The 27498-nt window shown below is 37.7% G+C and overlaps 1 long non-coding RNA gene across 1 annotated transcript; it reads left to right on the top strand.

Annotated features, from left to right (window-relative positions):
• The first annotated feature begins 5133 nt into the window (after nucleotides 1-5133).
• LOC148131281 (uncharacterized) lies at nucleotides 5134-21493 on the top strand. The gene is made up of 4 exons (XR_015748345.1): nucleotides 5134-5191; nucleotides 10109-10230; nucleotides 17719-17823; nucleotides 21373-21493. It is a non-coding gene; the product is annotated as an uncharacterized LOC148131281 (long non-coding RNA).
• Nucleotides 21494-27498: the final 6005 nt, after the last annotated feature.

The following is a 27498-nucleotide window of genomic DNA, read 5'->3' on the forward strand; positions in this document are numbered from 1 at the left end:
GAGATTTTTAAATTGGCTTTGCTCATGTTGGATTTTGCCTGAACATGGTGTGATGCCTGAGGGCCACAGGTTTGCCATCCTTGCACTGAGAGATGGTTGGTTTAGTGTTTATAATAATTAGCCCAGCATATATTCTTTGTGTGCTACATTGGACTTTGGGCCCATAATAAGGCTTCCCACATACTATCTCTGTTTCTTCAGGGATGATGATTGGATTCCAGCACAATGCTAGGTGATGTACACTAGAAGATGGTGGATTTTTTTCACCACACAGAGGGGAACCAGTCAAGTAGTGAGGCGATAATGGCCTTCGGTCTCACAGTAGTCAGTTTGTGGCAATAGTTTCTGATGAGAGAGGTGATTGCTATCAGACCCTTGAGTCATTGTATTGATGATGACCTCCTGCTGCTAAACTCTGGACTCCTATTGACCTGCCATCTATCTCACCAGACCTCTGCTGTTCTCTTCTGTTCTTGCCCTTTGCCACACCATTCACCAATTAAAATGGTCTTTTCCTGTGTGGGTACCAATGGCACCCTTGAATGGGAGTTAGTCCCATTCAACAGCATCACAACCCATCCCACAAATATATTCAAGGTTGATCTGGTGAGGTGAGTAGCTGACAGCCATAGGGGATGGCAGAAATTCTGAATGGAAGCTGTACTTTTAAAAAAATAATCCATTTACCATTTTTGAGGACTTCAGATGCAGTGCTTCTTGTCAATTTAGGCATTGCATTTTAGGATGATCTAAGATGGCAAGTGTATGAAGAACTGAGCTTCTTCAGAAGTGTGTACTGCCCATCAATGTTTTGTGAAATGGAGTAGTGTGTCTGGGAGCAGAAAGATCCTTTTCAGCCCCAGGGCAATAAATTGTTAATCCTAACCCCCTGGTGTTCAACAAAACAACGAGTACAATAACACTGAAAGGCTTTCTAGGAGATGGTCTGATCCTGACAGAGGGATAGCTTGGTCTTCTGCTGATCGCTGTGGGGTTGCAGTTACAACTTGTAACTACTGTCAGCGCTGTTTCTTTCTGTTGCCGAGAGAAATACTATTTCAAGGCAGGGAATGGCAAATGGCAATCTATGTTAGGGATCAGATGATAGGCATCAGTTAGTGACTCAGTTCTCCTTGCCTCATCTTGCCCCACTTCCTTTGCTTTTGTCCTGGTAACTTGCTACCTTGGACAGGTATGCCAGGGTTCCAAATTGCAAAGGCTTAGAAAGTTGTAAGTGGGAAGATTTTGAGGGGCTGCATCTCAGCTGGGTATATCAGCCTCCCACCACCACCAGCTGCTCTGCAAGTAACCTCTGGGATTTTGGCATAATAAAATATAAAAATATTCACAGACACATGGGTGGAAATAGATGGCATATAAGATACAGAGGACCATAGGTTTTGCTTTTACGGCAATTTTTTTGGTAGATGAGGAAATAAATGCATATTTAGACACAGGTCTGGTGATCAGTGTTCTGGATTCATTTACTCACCAGAATGAGCAAATATCAGCTGCATGTGCCCATAGTAGCTTGTTATATAATTAATCAAAATAGCCCAAATCAGTCACAGGTATATTTTGACAAGATTTGGAACACAAAAAGCACACCATTTGGATATTTTTGAATGAGGCCATTTCGTCCAGCAAGCTAATATTCTAAGTGGCCAGCAATTTTGCAAATACCGTATGAGACTGAGATTTCCTGAGTTCATGTTTCAGTTTCTTGTAGCTGGAGAAGATGTGCATTGAACTTAATATTCTCTACGTGCAAAACATTTTTTTTCTTTTAACTACTAGGCTACCTACATTACTATGGGCTACAGAGTTTTACAGTGCACGTCGATTTTTAAACAGAAGTCAGGGGAACATTTTTTAAAATGGGAAAATTAAATCTCAGAAGGACATTCCACTGAGATCAAACACTGTGTTTAACTTAATGTATTTTAGCATGCGTAATTAGATTTTTAAATATTACTGCAGCCTCTTAGATTAATAGGAAATGTATATGCAAACATAGTGCACAGAATTTCTCTTTATGTCTAAATTTGAGCATATAATCAACTCCCTGAAAAAGTGGTGTGCTTTGATTTACAGTCTATGTACATATATTTGAAACTACTGCTGTTGAATGTGAATGATATGATCCATTATACCATTATCCAAGACTTGCCTTGGGTGCATAGAATGAAGAACTGACTTGTGCCGCATATAAAATACATAATATAGCTAATGTATATGAATCACAAACTTTATTTTTTTAAAAAATCTTGTGGGCTGCATTACTAGCTGTCCAAGGTTTCCTGTGGCTCGTGGGCCTCGGGTTGGACATGTCTGGTATAATCCATGTTGCATTTCATTGTCTGTTCAGAGACACAGATTTCTCTTCTGTATAACACTGTGATCTGGTTTGTAGGTAGCAGCAACAGAAGGTAAGGAAATCATATAGCTACAGATTAGAAAACTCCAACTGAGTGTTCCCAACTAAAAAGGAAAAGGAAAAAGAAAAACCATTATCACCATAATAAACTCTCAGGTGATTGGAAAGCTAGAATATCAGGAAGAGAGGTTTTGTTTACTTTCCCTAATGTATTACATTTCTGTGAGTTATGATTTCTTGAAGTAATTCCCTAGTGTCTTGCCTGCAGTCTGAAGGACAGTATCTGTTTTTAAAATATCAGATGCTCAAATCTTAAAGTGACTTTTATAGACTTACTTTCACATTAGGAGCTGCTTGATGTTGTCCCTACGTGAATAGTACACTGTAGTTATAACTCTATTAGAGGCGTTAAGATTCTTGCTATAATATTCCTGCTATAAGTTTGTTATAAACTGAAATTGCATGTGCTGGCTGCTTGTTTTAGTTTAGTCTCTGTTTTAAGCGATTGTTTTGTTCCTTTATATTTTTGGAGTTGACTTTTAAAACATTGATTGCATGTTTAAAAATAACTTTACTGCATATCATCATGAGAATAATTTTCTGTTGGGCCACTAAAACGTTTTTACAAATACGTTTTAGAACCACTGCAGGGACATTCCATTGTGTAATATTTTATAATCTGACATTGTGAAATTGACATTTGTCCTCTTGCCAAATCGTTTCATTTGTACATTCAAAATGTACAAATAAGATACTATAGAACTATTCCCCCAACTCTCTAATCATGGTACAAATATGCCTCTCTGATTGTTTGTTTCTGTAATATCTTCATGACTTTACCTTTGTTTTTTTCTCCAGCCCCCAAATTAAAATAGGTCAAACTTGTCTTCAGCTGTTCCACTTTCAAAGTAGTGTTTCCCTTCTGAAATAATTTCTTGCTGTGGAAATGTTCTGAAATAGTTTCTTAATGATGTGCATACCAGTACACTCAGGATCGCTCCAATAGCTTTGAGCCAGTATAAGCTTCAGTAGAACTACTTTTTGCCTTCTGGTTGCATCTACAGACATTTTGGTTTGGGCTGGGAGAAACTAAACACCTGGTTTCCACAGCATATGTCCATCTAAAGTGTGACTTGTGATTTCCAAGATGAGTTTCTTAAATGGTGTGGTGTAACCAGCTTGCACCAGATCATGAAAACTGATTATTAATTATTCAGAAATTTTGCAAGCTGTTTGAGAGAAAAGCTGAGACGTGATAACTAGCCTACTGCTCAGTTCTGTGGCTAGCAACATGGCATGATACTAGCAACGGAGCCAGTAGATGGGATGTTCAGTAATACCACCAGCTTCTTATATAAACAGGTTTAGTGCATGTCTAAAAGAATGCTATTTTTTTTTTGAAATTATGGGTTTGGCACACTTCTAAAATAATGCTAGACTTGTATTAAAAAATCTTGTAATGCACATAAAGTTGACTTAAACCTGGAAAGTGCCAGTTATATCTTGTTCATTCTATCAATAAATGAATTAAGAGATTTATTGTAGCTTCTGTTGACTGGGAACTTTACATGATCATACTTTTTGCTGTTGTGTGGCCATTTTGCCTACTCCATGGTGTTCTTACAGATTAACCATGGCCACTTGCTGCCAGCACTACTTTTGTAGCCGTTGTCAAGGACAGAGTTTGCTTGTTATGGATTATTTTCTCTCTGCTTCATTTTTTACTGCTTCTCTGCACCTGTGACCTGTCAGCCAGGCTGTTTTTGGACACAGGTTTAGCACCCAGGATATGTAGATTGAAATAGTCTGACTGACAGAGATAGAGCACATTGGTGACCACATTCTATTTGTGAAACAATTTGATGGGTGGATTATCCAACATTTTACACTGGCTCCACCTCACCTCACCTATATTTAGGAGAGTGATTGGTGTTTTTTCCCTCTCTCACTGGCAGTTGATATTTGGTGAAAGAGAAAATGCAGCCAGGGTTATCTCCTCATTGCTTTCCTTAACTTTTCCTTCATTAAAATAGTAAAAGCAGAACCTTTTCTAACGTAATTTAGTTTATGCAGTGTAGTTTATGCTGGCATACATTTCTACCAAATCACAGACTGGAGGATAGCCTGTTAATACAGCCCTCTGGAGTCAAATCATCATATAACTATGTTTAATTTCTCCCATTTAAAGTTGTTAACTAGGCCTGAAGATGTTTCCTTCTAAATAAGAGAAGTGGTTAAAGAGCACCAAGCTGGCAAAAGGATTAGGGTTTATAATGTGCTACCTTTGTCATCAGAACACAGTGCAAATTAAAGCAGAGTTGAAATTCCAAGAAAGCACCCCAACTACCTTAACCCTTCCTCCAACAAGTACACTATTGGGTTACACAGTTTTAATCCCAGAGGAATTGTCTCTTGACATTAAACTGTCCAAATAGTATTTATATCTAGGGCTGCCTTGCAAGATCACTTAACCCTGCACAGCAGTTTAAAAGTAGTTAATGACAGCTCCAGCTTGACTTGTCCCTTATGAATGATCACATAAGTTCGACCTGTGCTGTCATGGTTTATGGAGGAAGGCAGTTTGTCCGTAGCCCGCTGCTTCAGCCCAAGCAGGTAATTTGAAATGAAATGAGACAGTTTCTACAAGCAGATTGATTTGGGAATCTTGCCTGTTCTTCCCTTTGACCCTTGATAAGTTGACACTACAAAGATTGTGACTTTAAAAAATGATTGGGTGCAAATACATTTAGGTAGATGATTTACCACATGTTAAAGCAAGGACAGTACATCCAGAGCGAAGCTCTCGACAGGAAGGTAATTGTGAACTTTAACAACTCATGTTTTATGTTGTCTGTATTTCATTAATTATTTGACCAGATGAATCCACTGATAAGAAGTAGATAGAGTGCGATGTCGGTAGCCACCAATGGAGAGATTTCAGTTTGGGTGATCGGTGAACAAAAAAACTGTGTAACCATTAAGTGCCTCTTCCCACTGTGGCAATCCTGTTGAAGCTTATGGCAGTTGGTCAGTTAGAATGGCAGAAAACTGAAAAGAAAGGGTTAAGTCTCAAGATAATGTAGTGTGAGTTGCTCTTTGAAAAACTATGAATTCCCAGCTCTGACTCACTTTTAAGTCCGCCTTCTCGAAATGCTTTTACAAACATCCGATAATGGAACACTGAATGTATATTCCCAGAGAACAATGCCAGAAACAGCAATGATGATAACAAGAAACTTCTGTTACAGATGAAAAATATTTATTGCAGCTAATTAAAAATAGCTGGGGGGAGAGCACACACACACTGAATGTAGAGGGCTGCAATTCCTGTCTTGGCAACTTCAGTAGGACTGGGAAAAAAAACTGCCTGAAGATGTGGAGAATTGCTCCTAGCCTGTATTAAGAATAGTGGACTGGAGAAGTCAATAGAGACTGAAACAGGCCATTTCTTATTAGCTTTTCAGTGTTGCTTCACAGACAGCCCCCTGTCTGAGGGTCTATGACAACTCGCCATGGCCAACTCGCCACGGCCAACTTGCCATGGACTAACTCACCATGGGACAAGAGCTACATTAATATCAAAGAAATGGTGGGATAGAATCATTAAAAAAAGGATGCAAAAGGAGGGACAAAATGAAATGTGCATGACAAAAATTGAAATAATTTTAAAATTATTTTAAACAATTGAATTGACTTGTTAAATTGTCCCACAGTGAGTTGTCCAATAGTGAGTTGGCCACAATGAATTGTCCTCTGATGAGTTGGCCAAGGCAAGTTGTAATCTTTCCCTGGAATGGGGTGGAAATGGATATTTTACAGTATCCTTCCCCTGGAATGGGGTGGTATCCTTCCCTTGCCATGCTCACCAAGCCATGCCACACCCACCAAGCCACGCCCACAGAACCGGTAGTAAAAAAAATTGAATCCCACCACTGCCCTGGAAGTTTACTAACTATTTGCAAGGAATGTTGCATTTTTGCTGGTGTCAGCATGAAATGTCTATGCCTTAATGAAGAATTACTGCCTTCATCTCTTGAGAACATTATTTTAAAAATCTTGGATATAGTGATGGGAGAATAAGAGGAGACACAAGAGACACCTCACATTGGGAAAAAAAAGTGATTGTTGCTACTCCTTGAACACAGATCTCCAAATATCTTGGGGGCAGCGAGCATATCTGAGAATATCTTCAATTTTTATAAAATTACTATAGTAGAGAATGCATGGATGACCATAAGGCACATCTGGGATCCAGGACAGAATGCATTTATGAAATTTGTTGTCCACTTTGCATTACAGCTCCATTCCATAACATCCTTACCTTGCCATAAAGAACGACAATGCCCTAAAATCTGAAGAACAAACCTTGCAAGTGATATACGTGGATATAGATTCAAATAAATAAACTTTCATCTGGCAGCAAACTTACACCTTTTGGTTCAAGATGCAGTTGAACAAGAATGGAATTGTACCCAAAAATTGAATTCCAGAGATGATATATCCCATTCCCCCTCCGCCAGGCTATACCAATCTGGCCATTTTGAAGTAATGTAACCATTCTTGGGATGATCCAGTTCTGGAAAACGATTAGAATACAATGGGCAAAGAATATAAGATTCTAGTGTTTAGTTCACCTCTGGAAAATAATGTCTCTATTATTCTGAACATGACTGTTATTATTTTAAGTTGCTAGCAAGAAAATTTGAAAAAAATGCATCATCATCATGTGATCTACAATAAACAGACAAAACTTGTATGTAACATACAAAACTTAACATACATACTATGTATGCAATTGTACTATTCATACTATTTGTAAGAAGAAGCTAATACAGTCAATTATCCAGATATATAGCATGTAGGGTTTATTTGGCTATATAAGTACCCTTGTGATGTATTATCATTATTTTATTGGCAAACTGGCACCAATTCAGCTGCTCAAATCAAGTGTAATATGTTTACAATATGTTTACAACAGAATTGTTAAAACTTATTTATTATGAAAATATTTTTAAAGTGTAAGGGAATGGCAAAGCAGAAATAATCCAACAATTCAAGTGGCAAATCATTATTCTAACCGATCAAACAAAATGTGCCTGTTAAAGCCAAGAGTAGATAAAACAAAATAATTAAATGAAACAAAGCAATGAAAAACACCCAAGGGCAGAATATACCAATGTCAAAGCTTTGAAAAATAAAAAGCACTTAGTGTTTCCTTAAAACCTACTGAATTTCTCTAAGGCAATGTATCTCAACCTTGGCAATAGAAAAAAAGGCTGTCTTTTACCACTCAGTCAATTTCCTTGGGGAAAAAAATGGGAAGAGGCATAGTGGAGGGAATTCCTTCAAACAGTCCTATTCCCAAACTTTATTATGGTTAAGAAGAACCAGCATTTTGAACTATCATTTGGAAACAAACTAGAAACCATTAGAGATGGAAAAGACAGTTTAATCAGAAAAAGGGCTCCCAGAACCAAACGTGGTGGTGTTTTAATACTGAAATATGGTGTTCAAAATCAAGTATTAGCTTACCTTGAAAGAAGTGCAAAAAACCCCGCAAAATAAAATAATGTATGAGTTACCGTAGCCATTACCAGCATCAGATAGCTACACTGATTTTTTTTTCCTGAAAGATTTCAAACTTGTCATTATTATTCATTTAATTCTAAATATTTGTTGCAGGATTTTTTTTCTTTTCTAAAAAGGCAGGGATGTGACTTCCATGGTGGCATCATTTAAAATTATTTACTATTCCTTCTGCTCATATTTTCATTGAACTATGTTAAAAATATTTTCCTGGAGTGTTTCTTTATGTTGTCCATTGCCTTTAATAGACGTGCCATTTAATAAGCTCTCTACCTGTAAGGATAGACTATTTGACCTCTGTGACCTGCCACTGGTAGACATAGTATAAGATTGCTTTGTGAAATAAAGCTGTCGGTAACATCAACAAAATAAAAAATGATCGTATTCCAATACTCTCTGCTGAGTACTATGACAGCACTGAAATATGGAATAAAATTGAAAGTAGATTAGTTTTGGGCCCTAAGTCATGTTTTGACAAGATATAAGAGAAGCGAACATATCTTTGAACTTTTAGTTTTAAAGTTTTTTAATGAAAATATTTATCATTTTGTAAGGTTCCTTTCTTTATCACAGATGGACTGTATAACCTTAAAACAATCCATTCTCTTATTGTGAGGGATATAAATACTGGTCTATCTTCTTTTATATTAAACAACACAAAGGATCCATACACAGTCCGAATGAAAGTATGTGGTGTTCAAACCAATGCTTGTACCATGATGATGGTGATAGTAATAACCTTATTGAGAATGTTGTAAAATCAATTCCTAATAAGCTACATATTTTTAAATTGCACAGAACAGGTAAAGTATACCAAGCAAGGAAGATTTTTGTGTGTGCATATTTTCTGCTTACTCTGAGGAAGATCTTAGATCTGAAACAATGGGATAAAAGGGCTTGACTGGATTATGTTCTTAGGGAGAAACTGAAGTGAATTTCAATGTTAGAAACACTTGCAAATGCATGTATTTACATAAACATTATTTAGATCCCCACTGCTTGTCTGAAAGCATGATGTTTTAAATGCTGTTGCCCCACAGCACTTGAGGGATTTCCTCAGGTTGAACAGTCAGATTAAGGACATTAACAAAATTGACTCTTTTTAAAATGGTTTCATCCATGGGATTTGGATGTCATTTATCGTAATTAAAATTTGCAAGCCCAGTTTCCCTTGAATATAAAGAAATATTTATACCAGCCTCCCTGATTCTGGCATTATTGAGATGTGTTGGAGTACCAATTCCAGAATTCCTGGGTTTTATTTATTCAGTGTCTACGCTGCCAAATCCAAATGGATTTCTTACAATATTAAAAAAAAAAAAGTTTGAATTTCCCCAAAGAGATTAGTAGCAGTGAGGTTCTTTCTAACCAAGAAACATAATTGTCTGGAGGGTAGATGAGACTTACCAAAAATGCATAATACACTGTAATGCAAATTCCACTCCTTATCGACAACATACAAGTACAAATAATAAACAGGTGGAACTTATGTTGTGATACCCTGATACATGCATTTTGAGTTAGAAACAGGCAGCTATGATGGAAAGAAAAATTATCCTGAAATGTCTGGGCATAAATAAGCAGTAATGGGTGGTGTCAATCAAAGGAACAGGGAGGACGGTAGGATTTTCCATCTGTAGGCTCTGAGAAAGATGTTCGCCCCTGTTGTATCCTGTTTTTTGAGTGAAAGTGAAGTGTACACGGGCAGTGAGAAATCTTTCATTTTCAATTTTGGTGCATAGGTAGAGCCTGTGGTAAAAAGAATGGTTCCTTATTTCTGTATCATGTATGTTGCTACTTGTTTACTCTACACATTATGTTAAAGGCTTAAGTTATTATAGATGATAGATGATAGATACTCCTCCCAGTGTATTTCCCAGATGTTTTGTGAAACAGTTCTATCCATCACAAATATAATATGCTACTTGCAGAGTGATAAACTCTACTTCTCCTAAAGTAGAGTTTTAAACTAGAAGAAGAAATAAAAGAATTAACAGAGGCAGGGTAGCTTCAATAATGTTATTTAATATACTTTATTAGACAGTATATATGTAACAATGAAGCATTTTAATCCTCAATATTAATTCATTGCTTCATAATCTGTGCTGCTTTGATAAATTATGCTGTCATCTGTTTTCATTTTAGATGGCAGGCAAGGAGACCAGTACAAGGATGTCTCACTTTGATATGTTTCATTCACAAAGTTCCTGATCAAACTAATGCCTACCGTCAAGCAATGATCAGAAAAGTTATATTTTTCATCAGTGGTGGGATTCAATTTTTTTTACTACCGGTTCTGTGGGCATGGTGTGGTGGGCATGGCATGGCTTGATGGGCATGGCAAGGGAAGAATACTGCAAAATCTCCATTCCCACCCCACTCCTGGATGAAGGTTACTGCAAAATCCCATTCCCTCCGTACCCCACTAACCTACTTTCCAGCTCCGTTCTCCTGTACAGGCCAACAAAAGAAGACCCAGCCAATCAATTGGGACTCGAGAGGCAGAGAATAGATGTGGGTGGGGCCAGTCAGAGGTGGTATTTGCCGGATCTCCGAACTACTCAAAATTTCCGCTACCGGTTGTCCAGAACTGGTCAGAACCTGCTGAATACCACCTCTGTTTTTCATGCCATAAAATAAAATGTTACATAAAATAATGTTAGAATATACTTACATGTTTACTACATGTTGATGTATGATGATGACACATATTCATGGATGATGATGATAATGATGGTGACAACAATGACAACAGCACTGTTGCGCTATTTGATCCATCCTTCTTTTGACCTAAATCAACTCATTGGTAATAACAATATGTATATCCATTTTGATTCAGAAAGTCAAAATTGTGTCTCTCCTGATTTGTTTGTCAGAACATAGTTTAAGATACAGTAGGCAAAAGTTAAAGAGAAATTGAGAAGGAAGGATACATCTTGACACAAAACACATGCTCTTTCTAATATAGTCCAATCCTGTAGATAACTCAATAGATCGATTTCTTAAAAAAAAAAAAAATCACAACTGCTTGATGCACAATATTGATTCATTTTCATTTCCCAAATCCATCCCATTTTATTTTCATGAAGAACTAAACTACAATATGTTTTTTAACAAACAAACACATTGAATTATTGCACCACTTGAATGAATAAATCAATGAATGACATCTCATATCTCTCAAAGTAATGATCATATATATCTTATGGTACCTGTTTCTAATTTAATCATTTGCAGGGGAGATAATACTCATACTTTAGACCAGGGGTGTCCAACCTTGGCAATTTTAAGAGTTGTGGACTTCAACTCCCAGAATTCCTCAGCCAGCAAAGCTGGCTGAGGAATTCTGGGAGTTGAAGTCCACAAGTCTTAAAGTTGCCAAGATTGGACGCCCCTGCTTTAGACTTTTGTAATCGTGTGACATTAAACAATGGATTAAACAATGGATAGGCATCTTTGAATTAATCTGGTTGAAAGAATACTTCCTTATATTTTTAGCCAGATGTAAAATCATTTTAAGTGAATATCCTTATCCAGTATCTCTCTGTTTTACCACCAATAGCAAGGTTGCCTCTTCTTAACCTCTGATGTGGAAACTGCCTGATTTGTCTGACTTGATTAGTTAATTAATTTTACCTTCATTTAGTAATAAGAAGTGTAACTTGGAGCTCTCTTTCTCTATCACCCTCTTAATACAAATGACCAAGAGATGGCAGCACTGTCTTCACTGACTTTTAAAGAAAGCTGCAGGGAAAACAAGATTCCTTGGCCAGCCATAAGATAAACCTTTATGTGGGTTGTGAATTTCAATGGTTAACCACATTTTCAATTAGAAAATGATGATTAGAACAACTAATAACAATGCCACTATTTTTTTTCATCCACTGAAAGATATAATGAAAGATATTCTTTGGAATTAGTGACCCGGCATGCCAATATGCTTTTGCAATACACAAGAGGCTTAATTGAGCCAGTTCGCTTTGCCAGCATGACTCTGAGTTAAAAAAACAACAACAACAGAATCCCTAAGACCACCCAATCTTTTTCAGCTGATCAATACATTTGGAAGTGTAAGATTCAATTACAGATAATCCTTGATTTACGACCACAATTGGGACCAGAATTTCCATTGTTAAGCAAGGTGGTTATTAAGTGAGTTGTGGCCAATTATTAGTTGCTAAGAATCATGTGGTCATTAAGTGAATCCAGATTCTCCCAATGACTTGCCTGTTGAAAACCCCCTGAGAAGTGACAAATGGCAATAATGTAAGCTCCAAGACCCCTGCAATCGTCATAAATATATGCCATTTGCCAAACACCCAAATTTTGATCACATAACTGTGGGGATGCTACAATGGTCATTTTATCCCCAATACTGTTGTAACTTCCAGTGGTTGCTAAGTGAATGGTTTTAAGTTGAGAACTATCTGTATAGGCACACTTATAGCCATGGGTGGAGGGGTGAGGTCTTGCTTGTTCACAAAACAGTTCTTATAATGATATTATGAGATACAAAGCAGCTATTTGTTAGGCTGTTGGATTGTTGGATTGCTCTCATCCCTATGATTAGATGATGCTATCTAATATCTCTCCTTACCTTCATCCATTTCCTAGGTAGCCAATCAAGCTTCCGCACAAGGTTTCTTTTTTCTAAAAAAAAAAAGTGATTTAATCAGTGTCCAGAAAATAAAAATAGCTGACGATATGCTTTCCAATATGATACTCGTTGCTTTTTAAAATTAATATAATGCTTTTAAAATACACTCAGGCCAGGGAGTGTGATCATGGAAGGCCTTCGTAGCTACAAGGCTGCTGCCAGATACATAGTGGGGACCAAGCATTACAAGCACATTTATCAAATATTTCTGCTTTCCTTGACATTCTGTAATGAAATGCAAATGAAGACAGGGTTTCTACACTCCAGTAAAGGAAAGAATGAAGTTTCTTGCATATTTTACAAAAGAAACAGAAAGGAACATGAAATCAAATTGTATTGCTACCTCACTTTCCCTAAAAGTTTCTTGCATATTTTACAAAAGAAACAGAAAGGAACATGAAATCAAATTGTATTGCTACCTCACTTTCCCTAAAAAGCTTGATTTCTTTCTAGCTTCAACCTCACATGACCTGGGAACAAAGGCCTCACGATGGATGGATTGATATTAGTTTCTTAAATGGCAGTGCAACATAGTAGAGACATCAAGTAGAATTAACTTAAACCTGGAATTCTAAAGAACATCTCTGGAAATTATTCTTTTATAGTTCTGTTTTCTTTCTCTCACTTTTCTTCTTTTAAATACATTTAACATTATCAAGAGGTGATAACATAAAGGCATATATCTTATTAGCACTAGATATTTTTCCAGAGTTCCAGCTACATTTCTTAAAAGTAAGAGAAAACAGTAATGGAAGGCCTGTGAATTAATGAGTATGTTATTTTGGAAGACTGAGTTAATTCCTGTTGAAGAGAACTTGTTAAAAATAGTCAGTGCATGGTATGATGTGCTGAGCTGTTGGAGAAATGGCAAAATGATGATGATGGCAGTATTCCAGAAGGGAAGATAGCACAAGTGGGGAAAATCAAAAGATCTAAGTTTTTCTGAAGGAGGAGGAGGAGAAGAAGAGGAGGAGGAGGTGGAGGAGGGGTGGAAAATATTGTTTCTTTTGCATCAGATTGACTCAACTATAGTAATCTCCAAGATATGTTAGTATACTGAAAAAAATCAATTTCAATTTCAGAAATATATTATAATTAATTAGTTGATTATGTGTCATCAAGTTGATGTTGATTCCTAACGACCTCATGAATAGCTTTTCTTCATGACGATCTGTCCCTAAATAAGTTTTTCAGGTATTTCAGTAATATATATTCTAAATATATATAGTAATGTATGAAAAAGCTCAAATATGCCCAGATATGAATTTGGACCATTCCATATACTATGGAATTATATTTACAGTAATGCCAGTGTGAGCAGAAAAAAATGTCTACGGAAGAGGAACCCTCTGATTTATTTATTTTTGCTCAATGATTTTTGCATGTGCAGCCCTTAGATCCTAGGCCCTCTCAGCAATGGACAAAAAAGGAGAGTTCCCACCTCTTGTTGTTTGTAACTTACAAACTTATGATTGTAACTATGATTATGACTTGCTGTTTATATGTACACTGTGAGCTTATGCACCAGAGACAAATTCCTTGTACATCCAGTCACATTTGATCAATAAAGCTATTCTATTCTATTCTATTCTATTCTATTCTATTCTATTCTATTCTATTCTATTCTATTCTATTCTATTCTATTCTATTCTATTCTATTCTATTCTATTCTATTCTATTCTATTCTATTCTATTCTATTCCATTCCATTCCATTCCATTCCATTCTGTTGAAAAAATGTTTAGTGTTAAGTTCGAGGCGTGGGCGCAAGAACGGAGACGAGGCATCGGTAGTGACTCAACTCTTTATTAAGTGACTTCAGAACAGAGCGAAAACCCTTGGACAGCAACAGCCCTTTTATAGGGCTGGCTGCTGTCCCATTAACCAATGAACTACGTTTAATACCTTTGGTTTCTTTCCAATGGGAACGGCCCGTTGTAAGCCAATCAGGATGCCCGGAATGGACCAATCCCAACTTGCTCTGATGGGCCAATCAGAAGAGCAGGATTTCGAGCCTGCTTTTCTAGCTAGCTTTGTTAACTTTTAATAAGGCGTATTTTATTAGTTCATAACACCCCTTCCCCCAGGTTCCGTTTACACGGGTAGTGATGTATTCTCGAAGGTATGCAGGTTTTTTAACCTGCCTGGTCGACTTGCGTTGCTCCATCAGTTTCTGCTCGCGGTTTGGCTCCGGTTGAGCGCTTCCCGCAATGTCCGGTAGCAACGCTTCCGCTTCTCCGGGAGATGATTCGGGCGCTGTTATTTTCGCTCTCCCCATTGTAGTCAGCCAGGTTCCTGGGGTTAGTTCCGGGGTCTCGTGGGCCTGCTTCCGTCTGAGTCGAGCCGCGGTGAGGCAAGCCCTCCTTGATTCTTCTTCCAGTGGCGCGTTTCTTGGCTGTTGTGTTTCTATAATGGCGTTGTCGTCCATTTCGCCCTCGGACCCATCAGTATCGGTATTTCCTCCCCCTAGTCAGAGTTCCCGGGAGTTATGTGAGCCGGGTTGCAATCTGGAACGCAACTGATCTATGTGCCGTTTCCAGGATTTGCCATCTGCAGTTTGCAAACGGTAAGACCTGGGGCCGGTGAGGTAGGTTATGGTTGCTGGGACCCACAATGGGTTGCCGGAAAAGTTTTTGGCATAGACCAAGTCGCCTACCTGGAATTCGCGGCATTCCATTCCATTCCATTCTGTTGAAAAAATGTTTAGTAACCATCTGCCATTCCAGGAAGCATCAAGAAACAAGCCTCTATTTAAAACAACAACTAAAGGTGCATAGAACTTTGCACATTTTTCTAGATAAATGTAGAAAATCCCCCACCAGATAGATTTGTAACAAAAAAAAATCAGTCTGAAAATTTGCCAGGCTGGAAATCTGGTCCTGAAAACAGGGTGTTAAATAGGATAGGTCAATTCCCATTCCTGCTTACCCTTTGAACATATAGTCACTATCTGCATGGATACAGTTGTATGTCATAGGAATTAGCATGAGGGACCACACTGGCTTCATCAATCACAGAATGCACTATTAGGATTGCAGATAGTCCTTGATTTACAACAGTTCATTTAGTGATTGTTCAAAGTTACAATGGCACTGAAAAAAATGACTTGTGACTATTTTTCATATGGTAATTGCAGCATCCCCAAGGTCACATGTTCAACATTCAGGTGCATGACAATTGGTTCATACTTATGACAATCCCATTGTCCCATGTCAAGGACTACCTGTTTTTGCATTTCTCAATAATATCAGACAACATACTAGTGTACAGCCAGCCAATAAATGAGGTGAGCAAATTGAAGTGAATAGAATAGCAATAGCATTTAGACTTATATACTTCACAGTGCTTTACAGCCCTCTCTAAGCAGTTTACAGAGTCAGCATATTGGCCCCAACAATCTGGGTCCTCATTTTACTGACCTTGGAAGGATGGAAGGCTGAGTCAACCTTAAGCCTGGTGAGAATCGAACCTCTGGTAGTCGGCAGAATTAGCCTGCAATACTGCATTATAACCACTGTGCCACCATGAACAGAAGTTGAAGAAGAATAAAAAAAATAGTAGTAAAGTACAAGGGTAAAAATGTAAAACAGTCTGTAGAATTATAGGGCAGCTATGACTAGAGATGAACCTCTGAAGGCCGAACACGTTTGTCATAAGTAAAAAGGCCAATGTATGCTTAAGCATATTTTGTTTTGGCCCTGGAGTAGCAGATTGTCCTTTCTGTCTCATTTGCTTTCAATATATTAGTCCTAATGAATCCATTACATGTATGTCCATCACTATGATAGAGCAAATCCTGCCTGTGAGTGATGGCATTCCTTACTGAAAACAACGAAAACATAGTGACTGCCATTTCAGAATTTAGAGATGTTTATGGGGAATGAAGATGTTAGTAGCAGAGGTGGTTCTTCCCTCTTAGGACCAAAGATGAATATTTATGCCTGCTTCTGTCTGCTTTTTGAAACTTAAAAGAAGGAACTCATCAAATTAGTCCTGAGACAGGGGTGGGATTCTACCAGTTCACACCTATTTGCTATAACCGATTGTTAACGTTCTAAGCAGTTCAGAGAACTGATTGTTAGAAGAAATTACTGGCCTAATCCTGTAAGGAAGGCAGGAAGGAAACATTCTGGTATTGCTTACAGAAACTTCCTCTCTGTTAACCCTTATTACATTCTTGGCAGGACTAGACTTCCTGTCTCTGAAACTTCTCTGGAGTTTTTTTTCCCCTTCCTTTGCTGGTACTTTGCTTATGTGGAGTGACCATTGAAAGAAGTGACTTATGACCCCTTTTCACACTTACGACTGTTGCAGCATCCCCACAGTCATGAGAGGCCAGGCGAGGAGATGTGTGCCTCGATGTGAGTGATGTTAAGTTGGCCATGGCCATCCAGTAACATAACCACCAAGCCATGTCCACCCAGTCACATGACTACCAAGCCACGCCCACCAACTAAGCCACGCCCACAGAACTGGTTGTTAAAAAATTTGAATCCCACCCCTGCAGATAATCCTCGACTTATAACCATTCATATTGTGACCGTTCGAAAATACAATGGCACTGAGTAAAGTTACTTTTGACTGGTTCTCGCACTTACAACTATCGCAGCATCCCGTGATCAAAATTTGGGAGCTACGCAACTGGCATGTTTTTGTGATGACTGCAGCATCCTTGGTCACTTGATCCCTATTTGTAACTTTCCCGGGGGGCTTCTGAGAAGTAAAGTCAATGGGAGAAGTTGGATTTGTTTCGCCACCTCATGATTCACTTAACAACTGTGTGATATGCTTAACAACTGTAGCAAAAAAAGGCTTGTAAAATTGGGTGCAACTCGCTTGCCGTCTGCCTTGCTTAACAATGGACATTTTGATCCCAATTGTGGTCATATGTTGAAGACTACCTGTATAGTAGGAAGCCATGGGAATAGAGAAAGGGAAGGGGTGTTTTATTTAGAATGGATTTATCACGGGTTTAAAAATATATACTCCCTACATATTTATCGATTATTTTAATGACAAGCTGTTCAGAAATGTTTTCAAAAATATTTCAATTATCAGATTAGAAATCAATTTAATTTCCTTTTTTGTTCATATTTCAGAGAGGTTAACACAACAGCAACAGCATCACACTTTTGTCAGTTTTCAATGGGCTTCTAAAGTGGCATTAAGGAATACTGTATATAAGCAATGCTCTAACACTGAAGGTAATCATTAGCAAGTGATACATGAAAAAAAAAAAGAAAAAAAAAACAGGGGCCGGGGGGGGGGGGGGGGGGGTTGTTTTTTTCTCCCCCCCTCCCCTTTTTGGGGGGGGGGGGGGGGGAGTATATTAAATTTTTGGTTTGGGGTGGAAACGATAGCAGTCAAGAGTTCCAATTCACCTCTCCTTTTTGGAAAGGAGGTGCCACCCTTTGTGTTGTAATCGGTATCTTTCTTGTGACAACGGAAGACTGAGGCATGGCTACTCATCTAAGGTCCCTGCAGGAGTCCTAGTTTAGCAAGAAGCTTCCTGGTTCATCACTCAGCTCTCTAAATCATGGTTCTGGCAACATGCCCACTGCCTTTACAAGAATTTAATGGACTTTGCAAGGAACTGTAATTGGGGGCCTGGTCTCTAGATTTTGTCATTTGGTACCAGATAAACAGGTTGAGTTTAAGGCATAGAGAGGATTCCCAAGGGGCATCAAATCTGAAGAAAAGGTTCCAGGTGACTGAGCATGCTCCATTAGGTTCACTTTGTTGGAATTACAGCAAACCAGTTCCTGAAATGTAATCTAATGAAAAAAGGTAAGGGAAAAAATTGTAGCCACTGGAACAAAGGAGCTGTGGAGAATGTAAGATGGACTCAGAAAATCCAAGCTAACTTTTTTTTAAGGTAGAGTTTTACTTCACATCATATCCTTGTTCCCTGTGACCATCCACATTTCCCCCCTCTCTCCCTCTCTCCCTCTCCCCTCCCTCCTTCTCTCTGTCTCTCTCCCTCTCTCTTACTGAGAGAGAAAGAAAAATGATAGCATGGATAACATAAAAGCACACTTTTTAACATAAGCCTGAGAGAGAATAATGGTATCAGTAAAGTCTATTCTATTATTGTATCATTTAGGGAGAGAAAATATAATGAAGCAAATGCATGGTGGGAAACCAAGTCCCTCATTCTTGTCCCTCATCTTGTTTCTAGCACCTCAATAAGCCCTTATTATCTCATCAATCTTCTTTATATAAGTTAGGTTAGATACAAAAAACATTTATGTAGTTCTTATGGCACTACAAGAACTACATAACTACATGTATGTAGTTTTGTAGAACTACATTACACAAGAACTACATGTGCTTCATTGACAATGAGAAAGCCTTCGATTGTATTGATCATGAGAAGCTATGGGGAGCTCTACAAGAAAATCTGGTCAAATTGGTGCTGTCACTGTACACAAAGGAGGAAGCCACTATGTGAATGCCGCATGATTGGTTTAAGATAGAGAAAGGAGTGCAGCAACATTGCATTCTCTTCCCTGTCTTATTCAAATACGCCTAAATGATCACAAAGAAGCTAGATCTTGAAGAACCAAAATTGGGGTAAAGATTGGTGAAAGAAATATCAACAATCTTCCGTATGCTGATGACACAACTTTCCTCTCAGGAACCAGAGAAAGCCTGGAACATGAGATCAAGAAAATCAAAGAAGAAAGTGAGACTTTTGGTTTCTTTCTGAACATTAAAAAGACCATTGCAAGGAAGGGTAGCATCAAAATAGAAACTGACGGTGAAGAGATAGAATGAGTGGGGAAAAAATCACTTTCCTAAGATCTCAGATAGCCCAGAGCGGTGAATGAAGCACAGAAATAAAATGTTGGGTTATAGAGTTGCACAGCCATGATGAACATGAGCTGAATATGGAAAAGCAAGGACATCAGTCTGGCAACCAAGATTAGTCCACTCTATTGTGTTCTCCGTAATTATCTATGGTTCTGAAAGTTGGACCTTAAAAAAGCAAGATGGGAAGAAAATTGACTCATTGGAGCTGTGATGCTTAGAAGGCTCCTGTGTATTCCTTGGACAGCAAAGGTGATTAACAAGCCAGTACAGGTAATCCTCGACTTATAACACTGGAAGGCAAAAAGAATTCATTTACTGACCATTCAAAGTTACAACGGCACTGAAAAAGGTGACATAATCTTTTTTTAATATTTCCAACCATTGAAGTATTCCCATAGTCATGTGATCAACATTCTGAGCCTTGGAAACTGACTCATATTTATGACAGTTGCAATGTCCTGGGGTCATGGAATCACCTTTTACGAACTCCAGTCAATGGATCAAAGTCAGTGGGGAAGCTAGATTCACTAAACGGCCATGTAACTAACTTAACAACTTCAGTGATTCACTTAACAACTGTGGCAGGAAATGGAGCAAAAATCACTTAACAACTGTCTCACTTAGCAACAATAATTTTGAGCCCAATTGTGATTATAAGTTGAGGACTACCTTCTATTGGAATGCATAACACCAGGCATGTCAGTGGAAGGCAAAACCATGAAATTATGTCCCAATTACCTTTGCTATGTCATGCAGGGGAATTCACTGGAGAAAGCAATTAAATTGGAAGAGTTAGTGTAAAAGGAAACCAGGCCATCAAAGAACCATCAAAGCTGACACCAGCCAGAGCATGGAAAAACTCAAAGAAATAGTGCAAGATAGGAAGATGTGGAGAGACCTGGCATATAGGACTGCTAAGAGTCAGACTCAACTGAAAGGATATCATCATCATCACCATCACCATCACCATCACCACTACCATTTTTTACTTCTTAAATAAATACACTTACATTTATTTGTTTATCACATTTATAGAACATTCCATATGATATCAATTCACAAACATAAAGCGCACAATAAAAGTACAGTTAAAATATCCACTTGCCAACTAAGCATAATATACAAATTATGTAAACAAAATTATCACCCAAACAAGGTAGTATCAAGGCCCAAGTATCCGCTGGAATAACTCCATTTTGAGCTGCTTCTGGGAGGTAATCAAAATGGGAGCCAACTGAATGTCCACAGGGAGGCTGTTCCAAATGTCCGATATGATCCCTGAAAAGCAGCACCACGGAGTTTCAGTCCTCTCACCACCCTAAAGTGAGGAACCTCTAGCAGCTTCTCCAAGATAGATCAAACTGGCTAGGCCAATTCTAAGGAAGTTATGTGAATCTGTAGAGGTTAGTACTATTCCTTATAAATTGCACCAGAGGTCTATTGGTTATAGTGCAGAGGCACAGCGTTGGTGTAATGTGCTCCCATTAACCAAAACTAGTTAACACATAGAACTCTTCTCTCCTGGAATAGTTTAGCCTCCACTCTTGTCATCACCCTACAGCAATTTGCAACCTTTACTGCTGCTTTATTGCCGCTTGAGACTGGCAACTCCTTACCACTCCTTCCAGCTATGAATCACACACAAGTTGGTAACTTCTCATGTGGCTCCAATAGCATCCCAGCAGCTCCAGTGACCTTGGCACCTCCATTAGGTCAACAAAGAGTTCTGGCAAAACTGTAGGCAACTCAGCAACTTTTCCACTAAGAATAAGTCTCCAGACGAAGTCCTTCTACCTTCTTCTTATTTTTGGCCTTCCCCCCCCCCAATTCCCACTCTCACTCTAACCTGTACATTTCTCACGCTACATTCATTTTTCCACACCTTTACCCAGCTACCCTCTCTGGTACCATTCATGGTAAGCATGTTTTCTTTTCCACAGGTTGAAACAGTGAGAAGTTCATGGATGAATTATCAGCATTTCAACCAGCAGATTCTTCTGTCTTTGCAAATTTGTCTGAAATCTCTCCTTCACTGCCAATAAGCTTGTGTGATGCAAAGTATTTCCACATTTACTGATCTGAATTTTATTTTCTCTTGGGGTCATATACGCTTCTATCTAGGCTAACTTTCCATACCTAAATTTCAGTTTTGAAAGCCAGAACTGGAAGTGCCTGTGGCTTTCTTATACATAGGTAAATCTGGCAGTTTCACCTTTTCATACATTGTCATGTCAATCTTTTCATCTGATGATTAAAAAAATGAAACAAATTGTCAGCTATACCTAATCATTTCACAAAGAAAGAATAGTGCTAATGAAAAATCAGCAATAATTTAGATCCTGCAGGCTGCTCTGTTGCTCTGTGAATCTTAACATTCACAGCATGTTTCTTATTGTCATCATGTTGATCATGCTCTTTTCTAATGTTTTAAAATATGTATTTTAAGTGATGGCCAACACATGCGTGGCAACACAACTCATACTTCACAAACATTTCCAGAGTGCCTGTAGACTGAAAATAGGTGTCATCATTTACATGTGCAAGTATGGTCCTAATAACCATGCAGATGCCTTCAAAACTCAGATGTGACAAAAATGAAGTTGCCCATCATTACTTTTTTGGAAGTTTATGTATCAGAAAACTCCAGAGATCAACACATCAGGTTTATTTAAATAATGTAACTTAGAACAAGGCAAAATCATGATGAATCAACAGTCATCCTATATACTTTAAACCACAAGGAACAAATAAGCAGAGAAACCTCTTAGTGGTAAATGTTTAACCATCTTCAAAATACTTCTGACATGATTCCATGTTCATAATTACATAGGTGTTTGATATGCAAAAGTCTGGTCAGCGAACTCATTTGTGTAGGTTCCTACCATTGTGCCAAATCCATCTTCTTAAGAGTATATTTGTTGTTTGCTGTTGAGATAAGACACATTGCACAAACAACAGTTCACTTTCATTATCTTGTTTTATCTCAGCAATGACATGGCTGTTTGGAATCTCAGTGTAACAAACAGAGAATACGATAAGTCTCTCCAGAGTTTAATTACAAGAGATAGTTGAGTGTGGCAATGTTTGTTCCTTGCTATTTATTATCTGTAGTAGCATCATGTTAAAGTTTAGGAGTTTTCCCCCCCACCTCTAATCTGGGAATTCAGTACAAATGTAGAGATAAAGTGTATTGTGATTGGTAGGACCTAAGTGCCTATAGGATTGCACACTAATCCTTTGGAAGTCTTTAAATTTTGGTCACCTAGATTGTTAAACAGGCAAATAAATTATAACAAAATATTATTATTATTATTTTAATAATAAATTAAAGAATAATATTCCTAGGCCAGGTCTACATGATAAATGGAATGATTCCATTGCAAAAGAATCCTGCCTTTTGCATTAAAAAGCAAAGACAAAAAACTCTCAGTATTGTCGGAAGGAATTAGAAACTGAGATATCCCAATTCTCTCCATCTGTGCAAGAATATCTAAGATAATTATATCCCACAAAATATTTGAAAATATATTTACAACTTTAGGACACATCTAGTACATCTGGGGTCCCCCCCATAATGTTGTCTCATCCTTCTTTCAAGGAATTTAAGGCAGTCCCAAAAGTGCTTTTTCAAAAGGCAACTGGACTTTCTTTCTTTTTCTGAACTGAAGCTGAAGAACCGAAGAAGCTTCTTTGACGAGAAGCAAAAAAATTTCAAGGAAAGAGCAAAAAACAAAAAACAAACTCTGGTTGCCTTTTGAAAAGGCACATTTGGGATACATTTTGTCTTGGAAGACTGAGAATTTCCATAGAAATGAAGGGCAGTGATCAAACAATTTTCCCTATTAGATCACCTGGAGTGAGGCATATTAGAATAAGAATACCTAACTGGTCCAAAAAGATTCTTGTGGCTGTGCAGTTTTATCCAGATTTATACAATTGAATGCTCTGTTACAACATATAGCTTTGATTTAGAATCCTTTATAGGATTTTAGGGTAGTAGAATATTTCCTTTATGAAATCCAATGAAAATGACATTAATACTCTGCAACAACATAATTCCAGAACACAGGTAAATAGGATGGCAAATAAGAAAATTTTTCCAAAATTAGGCCAGGAATTTTAGCCATGAAATCTGCAATTTAATATCAGTCTCAAAGAGGAGATTTGTGCATCAATGCAGGAGTCAATGGCAAAGATTAAGTGAAGATCAGAGGAATCTGAGGCCATGCCAAACTGGCAGACATTTTTCCACTGTTTTGCCCACTTTAAAACAAGCTGTTTTATTCAGGTGTATTTTATGCCATTATTTTATCTTTTTTAAAAAAATGCTGTTATCTTTTTTTTCTGTATTAATTTTCCAAATACAGGGAAAAAATATTTTTATACCTAGGGAAGAATAGCTTTCTAGAAGCAAATGCTTAATAAGGAAAATAAAATGCAAATAACAGAACAAAATAACAGAGTGGGAAGGGGGCTTGGAGGTCTTCTAGTCCAACCCCCTGCTCAGGCAGGAAACACTATATCATTTCAGACTAATGGTTGTCCAATCTCTTCTTTAAAACTTCCAGTGTTGAAGGTTTTACAACTTCTTGAGGCAAATTGTTCCACTGATTAATTGTTCTGTCAGGAAATATCTCCTTAGTTCCAGGTTGCTTCTTTCCTTGACTAGCTTCCATCCATTTTTTTCTTGTCCTGCCCTCAGGTGCTTTGGAGAATAGCTTGACCCCCCATTTCTTTGTGGCAACCCCCTAGATGTTGGAACCCTGCTATCATGTCACCCCTCATCCCTTTTTAAAAATTAAACTAGACATACCCAATGCTCTTTATATGTTTTAGCCTCCAGTTTCCTAATCATCTTTGTTCTTTCTGGAGTCTCAACATATTTTTACATTGTGGAAGCCAAAGGAATATCATGTATAAGGGGTATATAAATACAGAAGAATGTGTAAAAGTGCACAAATAATTTATGATTTGCCATGTGGGAAGATCTCTTTTGTTGATACAACAACAAAAGCAAAAACAACAACAACAAACAGCTTTGGGAGTTTTATGAAGGGTCCCAGAAAAGCAAAAATATTCTCTGTATTTCTCCCTGGACCTTTGAATAGAAAATTCAAGGAAGGAAGAAAGGAAGGAAGGGCACATCATAGAATTAATTATAATGGCTGCTTTATTATTATTTTTTCAAATGAAATGTTTGTGAGTGGATTATCTTTGGAAGGAATAACTTTCATGGTAAATGACTGAGCAGTTGGCTAGATTAGAGGATAGAAAGACAAATAATGCTACTTATAAAGAGGCATATGACAGATGATGGCATCACTCACATTTTAAATAAACGTGGCACTCCTAAAAGTATTACAGTACATTGTCAGTGACTGATATTCCTTTGTAATCCAAACTGGAACACTGCAACTACTGTATAGCAGTTTCCCCCCCCCCAATTGCTTTGCTTGCTTTGGCAGAAGATGATAATGCACTGTATGATCCATGCAATCAATGTTGTATGGCAGTAGCTCTTCAGCTTGAACCAAGAACCATTCCTATCACTGTAATTCCACTGAATGCTATAATTTCACTGTTATGGATAAAACATCATTGATACTTGTCCAGAATTAGGTTCACTTCTGTATGTGCAAAGAACACCAGAAGGATGAATGAGGACTAAATGAAATGTAACAGCAACTGTAATCCATCTCTGATTTTTATAAATGTAAAATGTACATAATGCATAGTGAATAATATGAAAAGCCATAATTCATTGAATTTTATTGCAGGAGTCATATATAAGGCCGGTATTATTTTGTGCTAGAGAAGGAATCTAAGCATAACTTGAGATATCCTCAAAATTCACAAATACCTTCTAGCCATTAATGCCATTCATAGTCTTTTGCAACCCACACTTCTTTCTTCCTTCCTTCCTTCCTTCCTTCCTTCCTTCCTTCCTTCCTTCCTTCCCTCCCTCCCTCCCTCCCTCCCTCTTTGGAACAGTATTTGGATGACAGATAGTGGTGTCTGCACTGAGAAGTCAAAACATACATCTCTTCCAGAAGAAGGCAAATCATTTTCATTTTGTCAGGAAGAATTCACAGACCAGCTTATAAAGTCACAAGGAACTGACCAAGACTCAAGGGAGTCTTTACTTTGTAAATGGAACATATATACTGCCCTTGATATTTCATGCAGATTAATAGGTATATTGATAAATTTAATGAAGTGATTCTTTTGAATGGTTAACAATGCATACTTTAAATAATATTGGAAATGAGGGCACCATTCACATTGCCACTGACGTTGTCAGAAATTATGATATATTTGAGTTTAGTAGGAGTCAAATTGAAATCATATACAAAATCTTCATTTCCCCAGCTTTCCTTTTAGTTGTCAATAAAAGATAATCCTTCAGCCCATTCAAAGTTATAAAAGTCTCCATAGTCATTTTTTATATTAATTAATGATGCTAGATATTGTGTTGGTGTTTTGGTGACTCTGTAGAAAGAGCTTTATGGTTTTAATACTGGAAAACATAAAGAGGCATTTAGTTGTGTGTGTGCATAAGTCTTTAACAAAGAAGTTCCTTGAAGAGATGATAGATATAGATAGATACAGTATATGGATAGATAGATAGATAGATAGATAGATAGATAGATAGATAGATAGATAGATAGATGACAGAGATAGAGATGATAGAGATAGAGAGATAGAGATGATGTAAATAGAGATAGTGATATATAATTAAAATTTGACTGTTTTGGTCTTTAGGCATATATTTTGACTTTGTATTCTTTAGGATTCTGTAGGATCAAATGCCTCCTTATAATCTCTACCCCTAACCATACACATTGAAATAAAGTTTAAAACCACACATAAGCATTAGGTATCTCCATGATAAATGAATGATTAACACATGTGGCAGGGAAAAAATGGGATATCAAAAATGGTCTAGCTGATTCTTTGTACTATTTTACATTAACTGAATTCTGCTTCTAACAAAGTTCTGCAGTAACCTGGATTGAAATCACCATTTTTTAGAGGGCATCTGGAGTCCATCAAATGCTAATAGTCCATCAAATGCATAGCTAAACTATGATGGCTAAGAGCCAATGATGCAAAGTCAAAAAGCTTTCCTAACTCATAACCAATCTCCCAGAGCCACCCAGACCAATGGTGGGATTCAATTTTTTTTACTACCAGTTCTGTGGGCGTGGCTTGGTGGGCGTGGCAGGGGAAGGATACTGTAAAATCTCCAGTCAGAGGTGGGATTTGCAGGTTCTCTGAACTACTCAAAATTTCCATTACTGGTTCTCCAGAACCGAATACCCCCTCTGACCCAGACTCTTATGGTTGACTGATTTTTCTGCTTTCATAGTTCTCATAAGTTAATTTTTCTTTTCTTGTGTCTAACATGATAATCTTCCTTCTACACATCTCCCTTTGACTTTCTTGACAGTAAGGCTGACAAACACCTTTCACAGTCCACCCCACCTCCAACTTTTATGTGGAAATAATAGTAAGGAGTAGGACTTGAAATAAAGTATGAAAATCAAAAGCTCATGACGTGGAAGGTACTAAATGTTTGCACTTGCAAATAGTTGTTTCTGTGTTCTTTATATCTCCCATTTTGATCATGAGACAATTGCTGGCCAGCATCATGACAAATATGGTAGTTCTGGTACAGGGACAAGGAAAGGGAGAGTTTCCTTTGGATGACTTTGAAAAAAAATAGGATGAATCAAAGGAATTTGGAGCTAATTGCAATGTCATAAAAATCTACACCAAACTGACTTCCAAGTCCTCCCAAGTTTTACACTCCCAAGCTCTTCCTGTGAGAGAATGATTTGTCTGCACAGGTAATACATGATTGATGCTTTCTATAGCACTTCTACAATGCTTCACAGGTGTTAGGCTCTTTTAAAATATGGGTTTAATACTCTCTTGAAGTCATGGTAATCCTGTGCTGCATCAAAAATCAGTCTAAGCTGGGAAAGAGAGTCAGTCACCTGTGTTTCTACTTCTGTTACTGTCTGATATTTATTTTAGGGAAAACTTGAAGGCATATTCATTTT

Source organism: Notechis scutatus, chromosome 3 (assembly GCF_049901735.1).
Source record: "Notechis scutatus isolate UNSWTSFEM ecotype Mainland chromosome 3, rNotScu1.2, whole genome shotgun sequence".
NCBI classification, from domain to species: Eukaryota; Metazoa; Chordata; class Lepidosauria; order Squamata; family Elapidae; genus Notechis; species Notechis scutatus.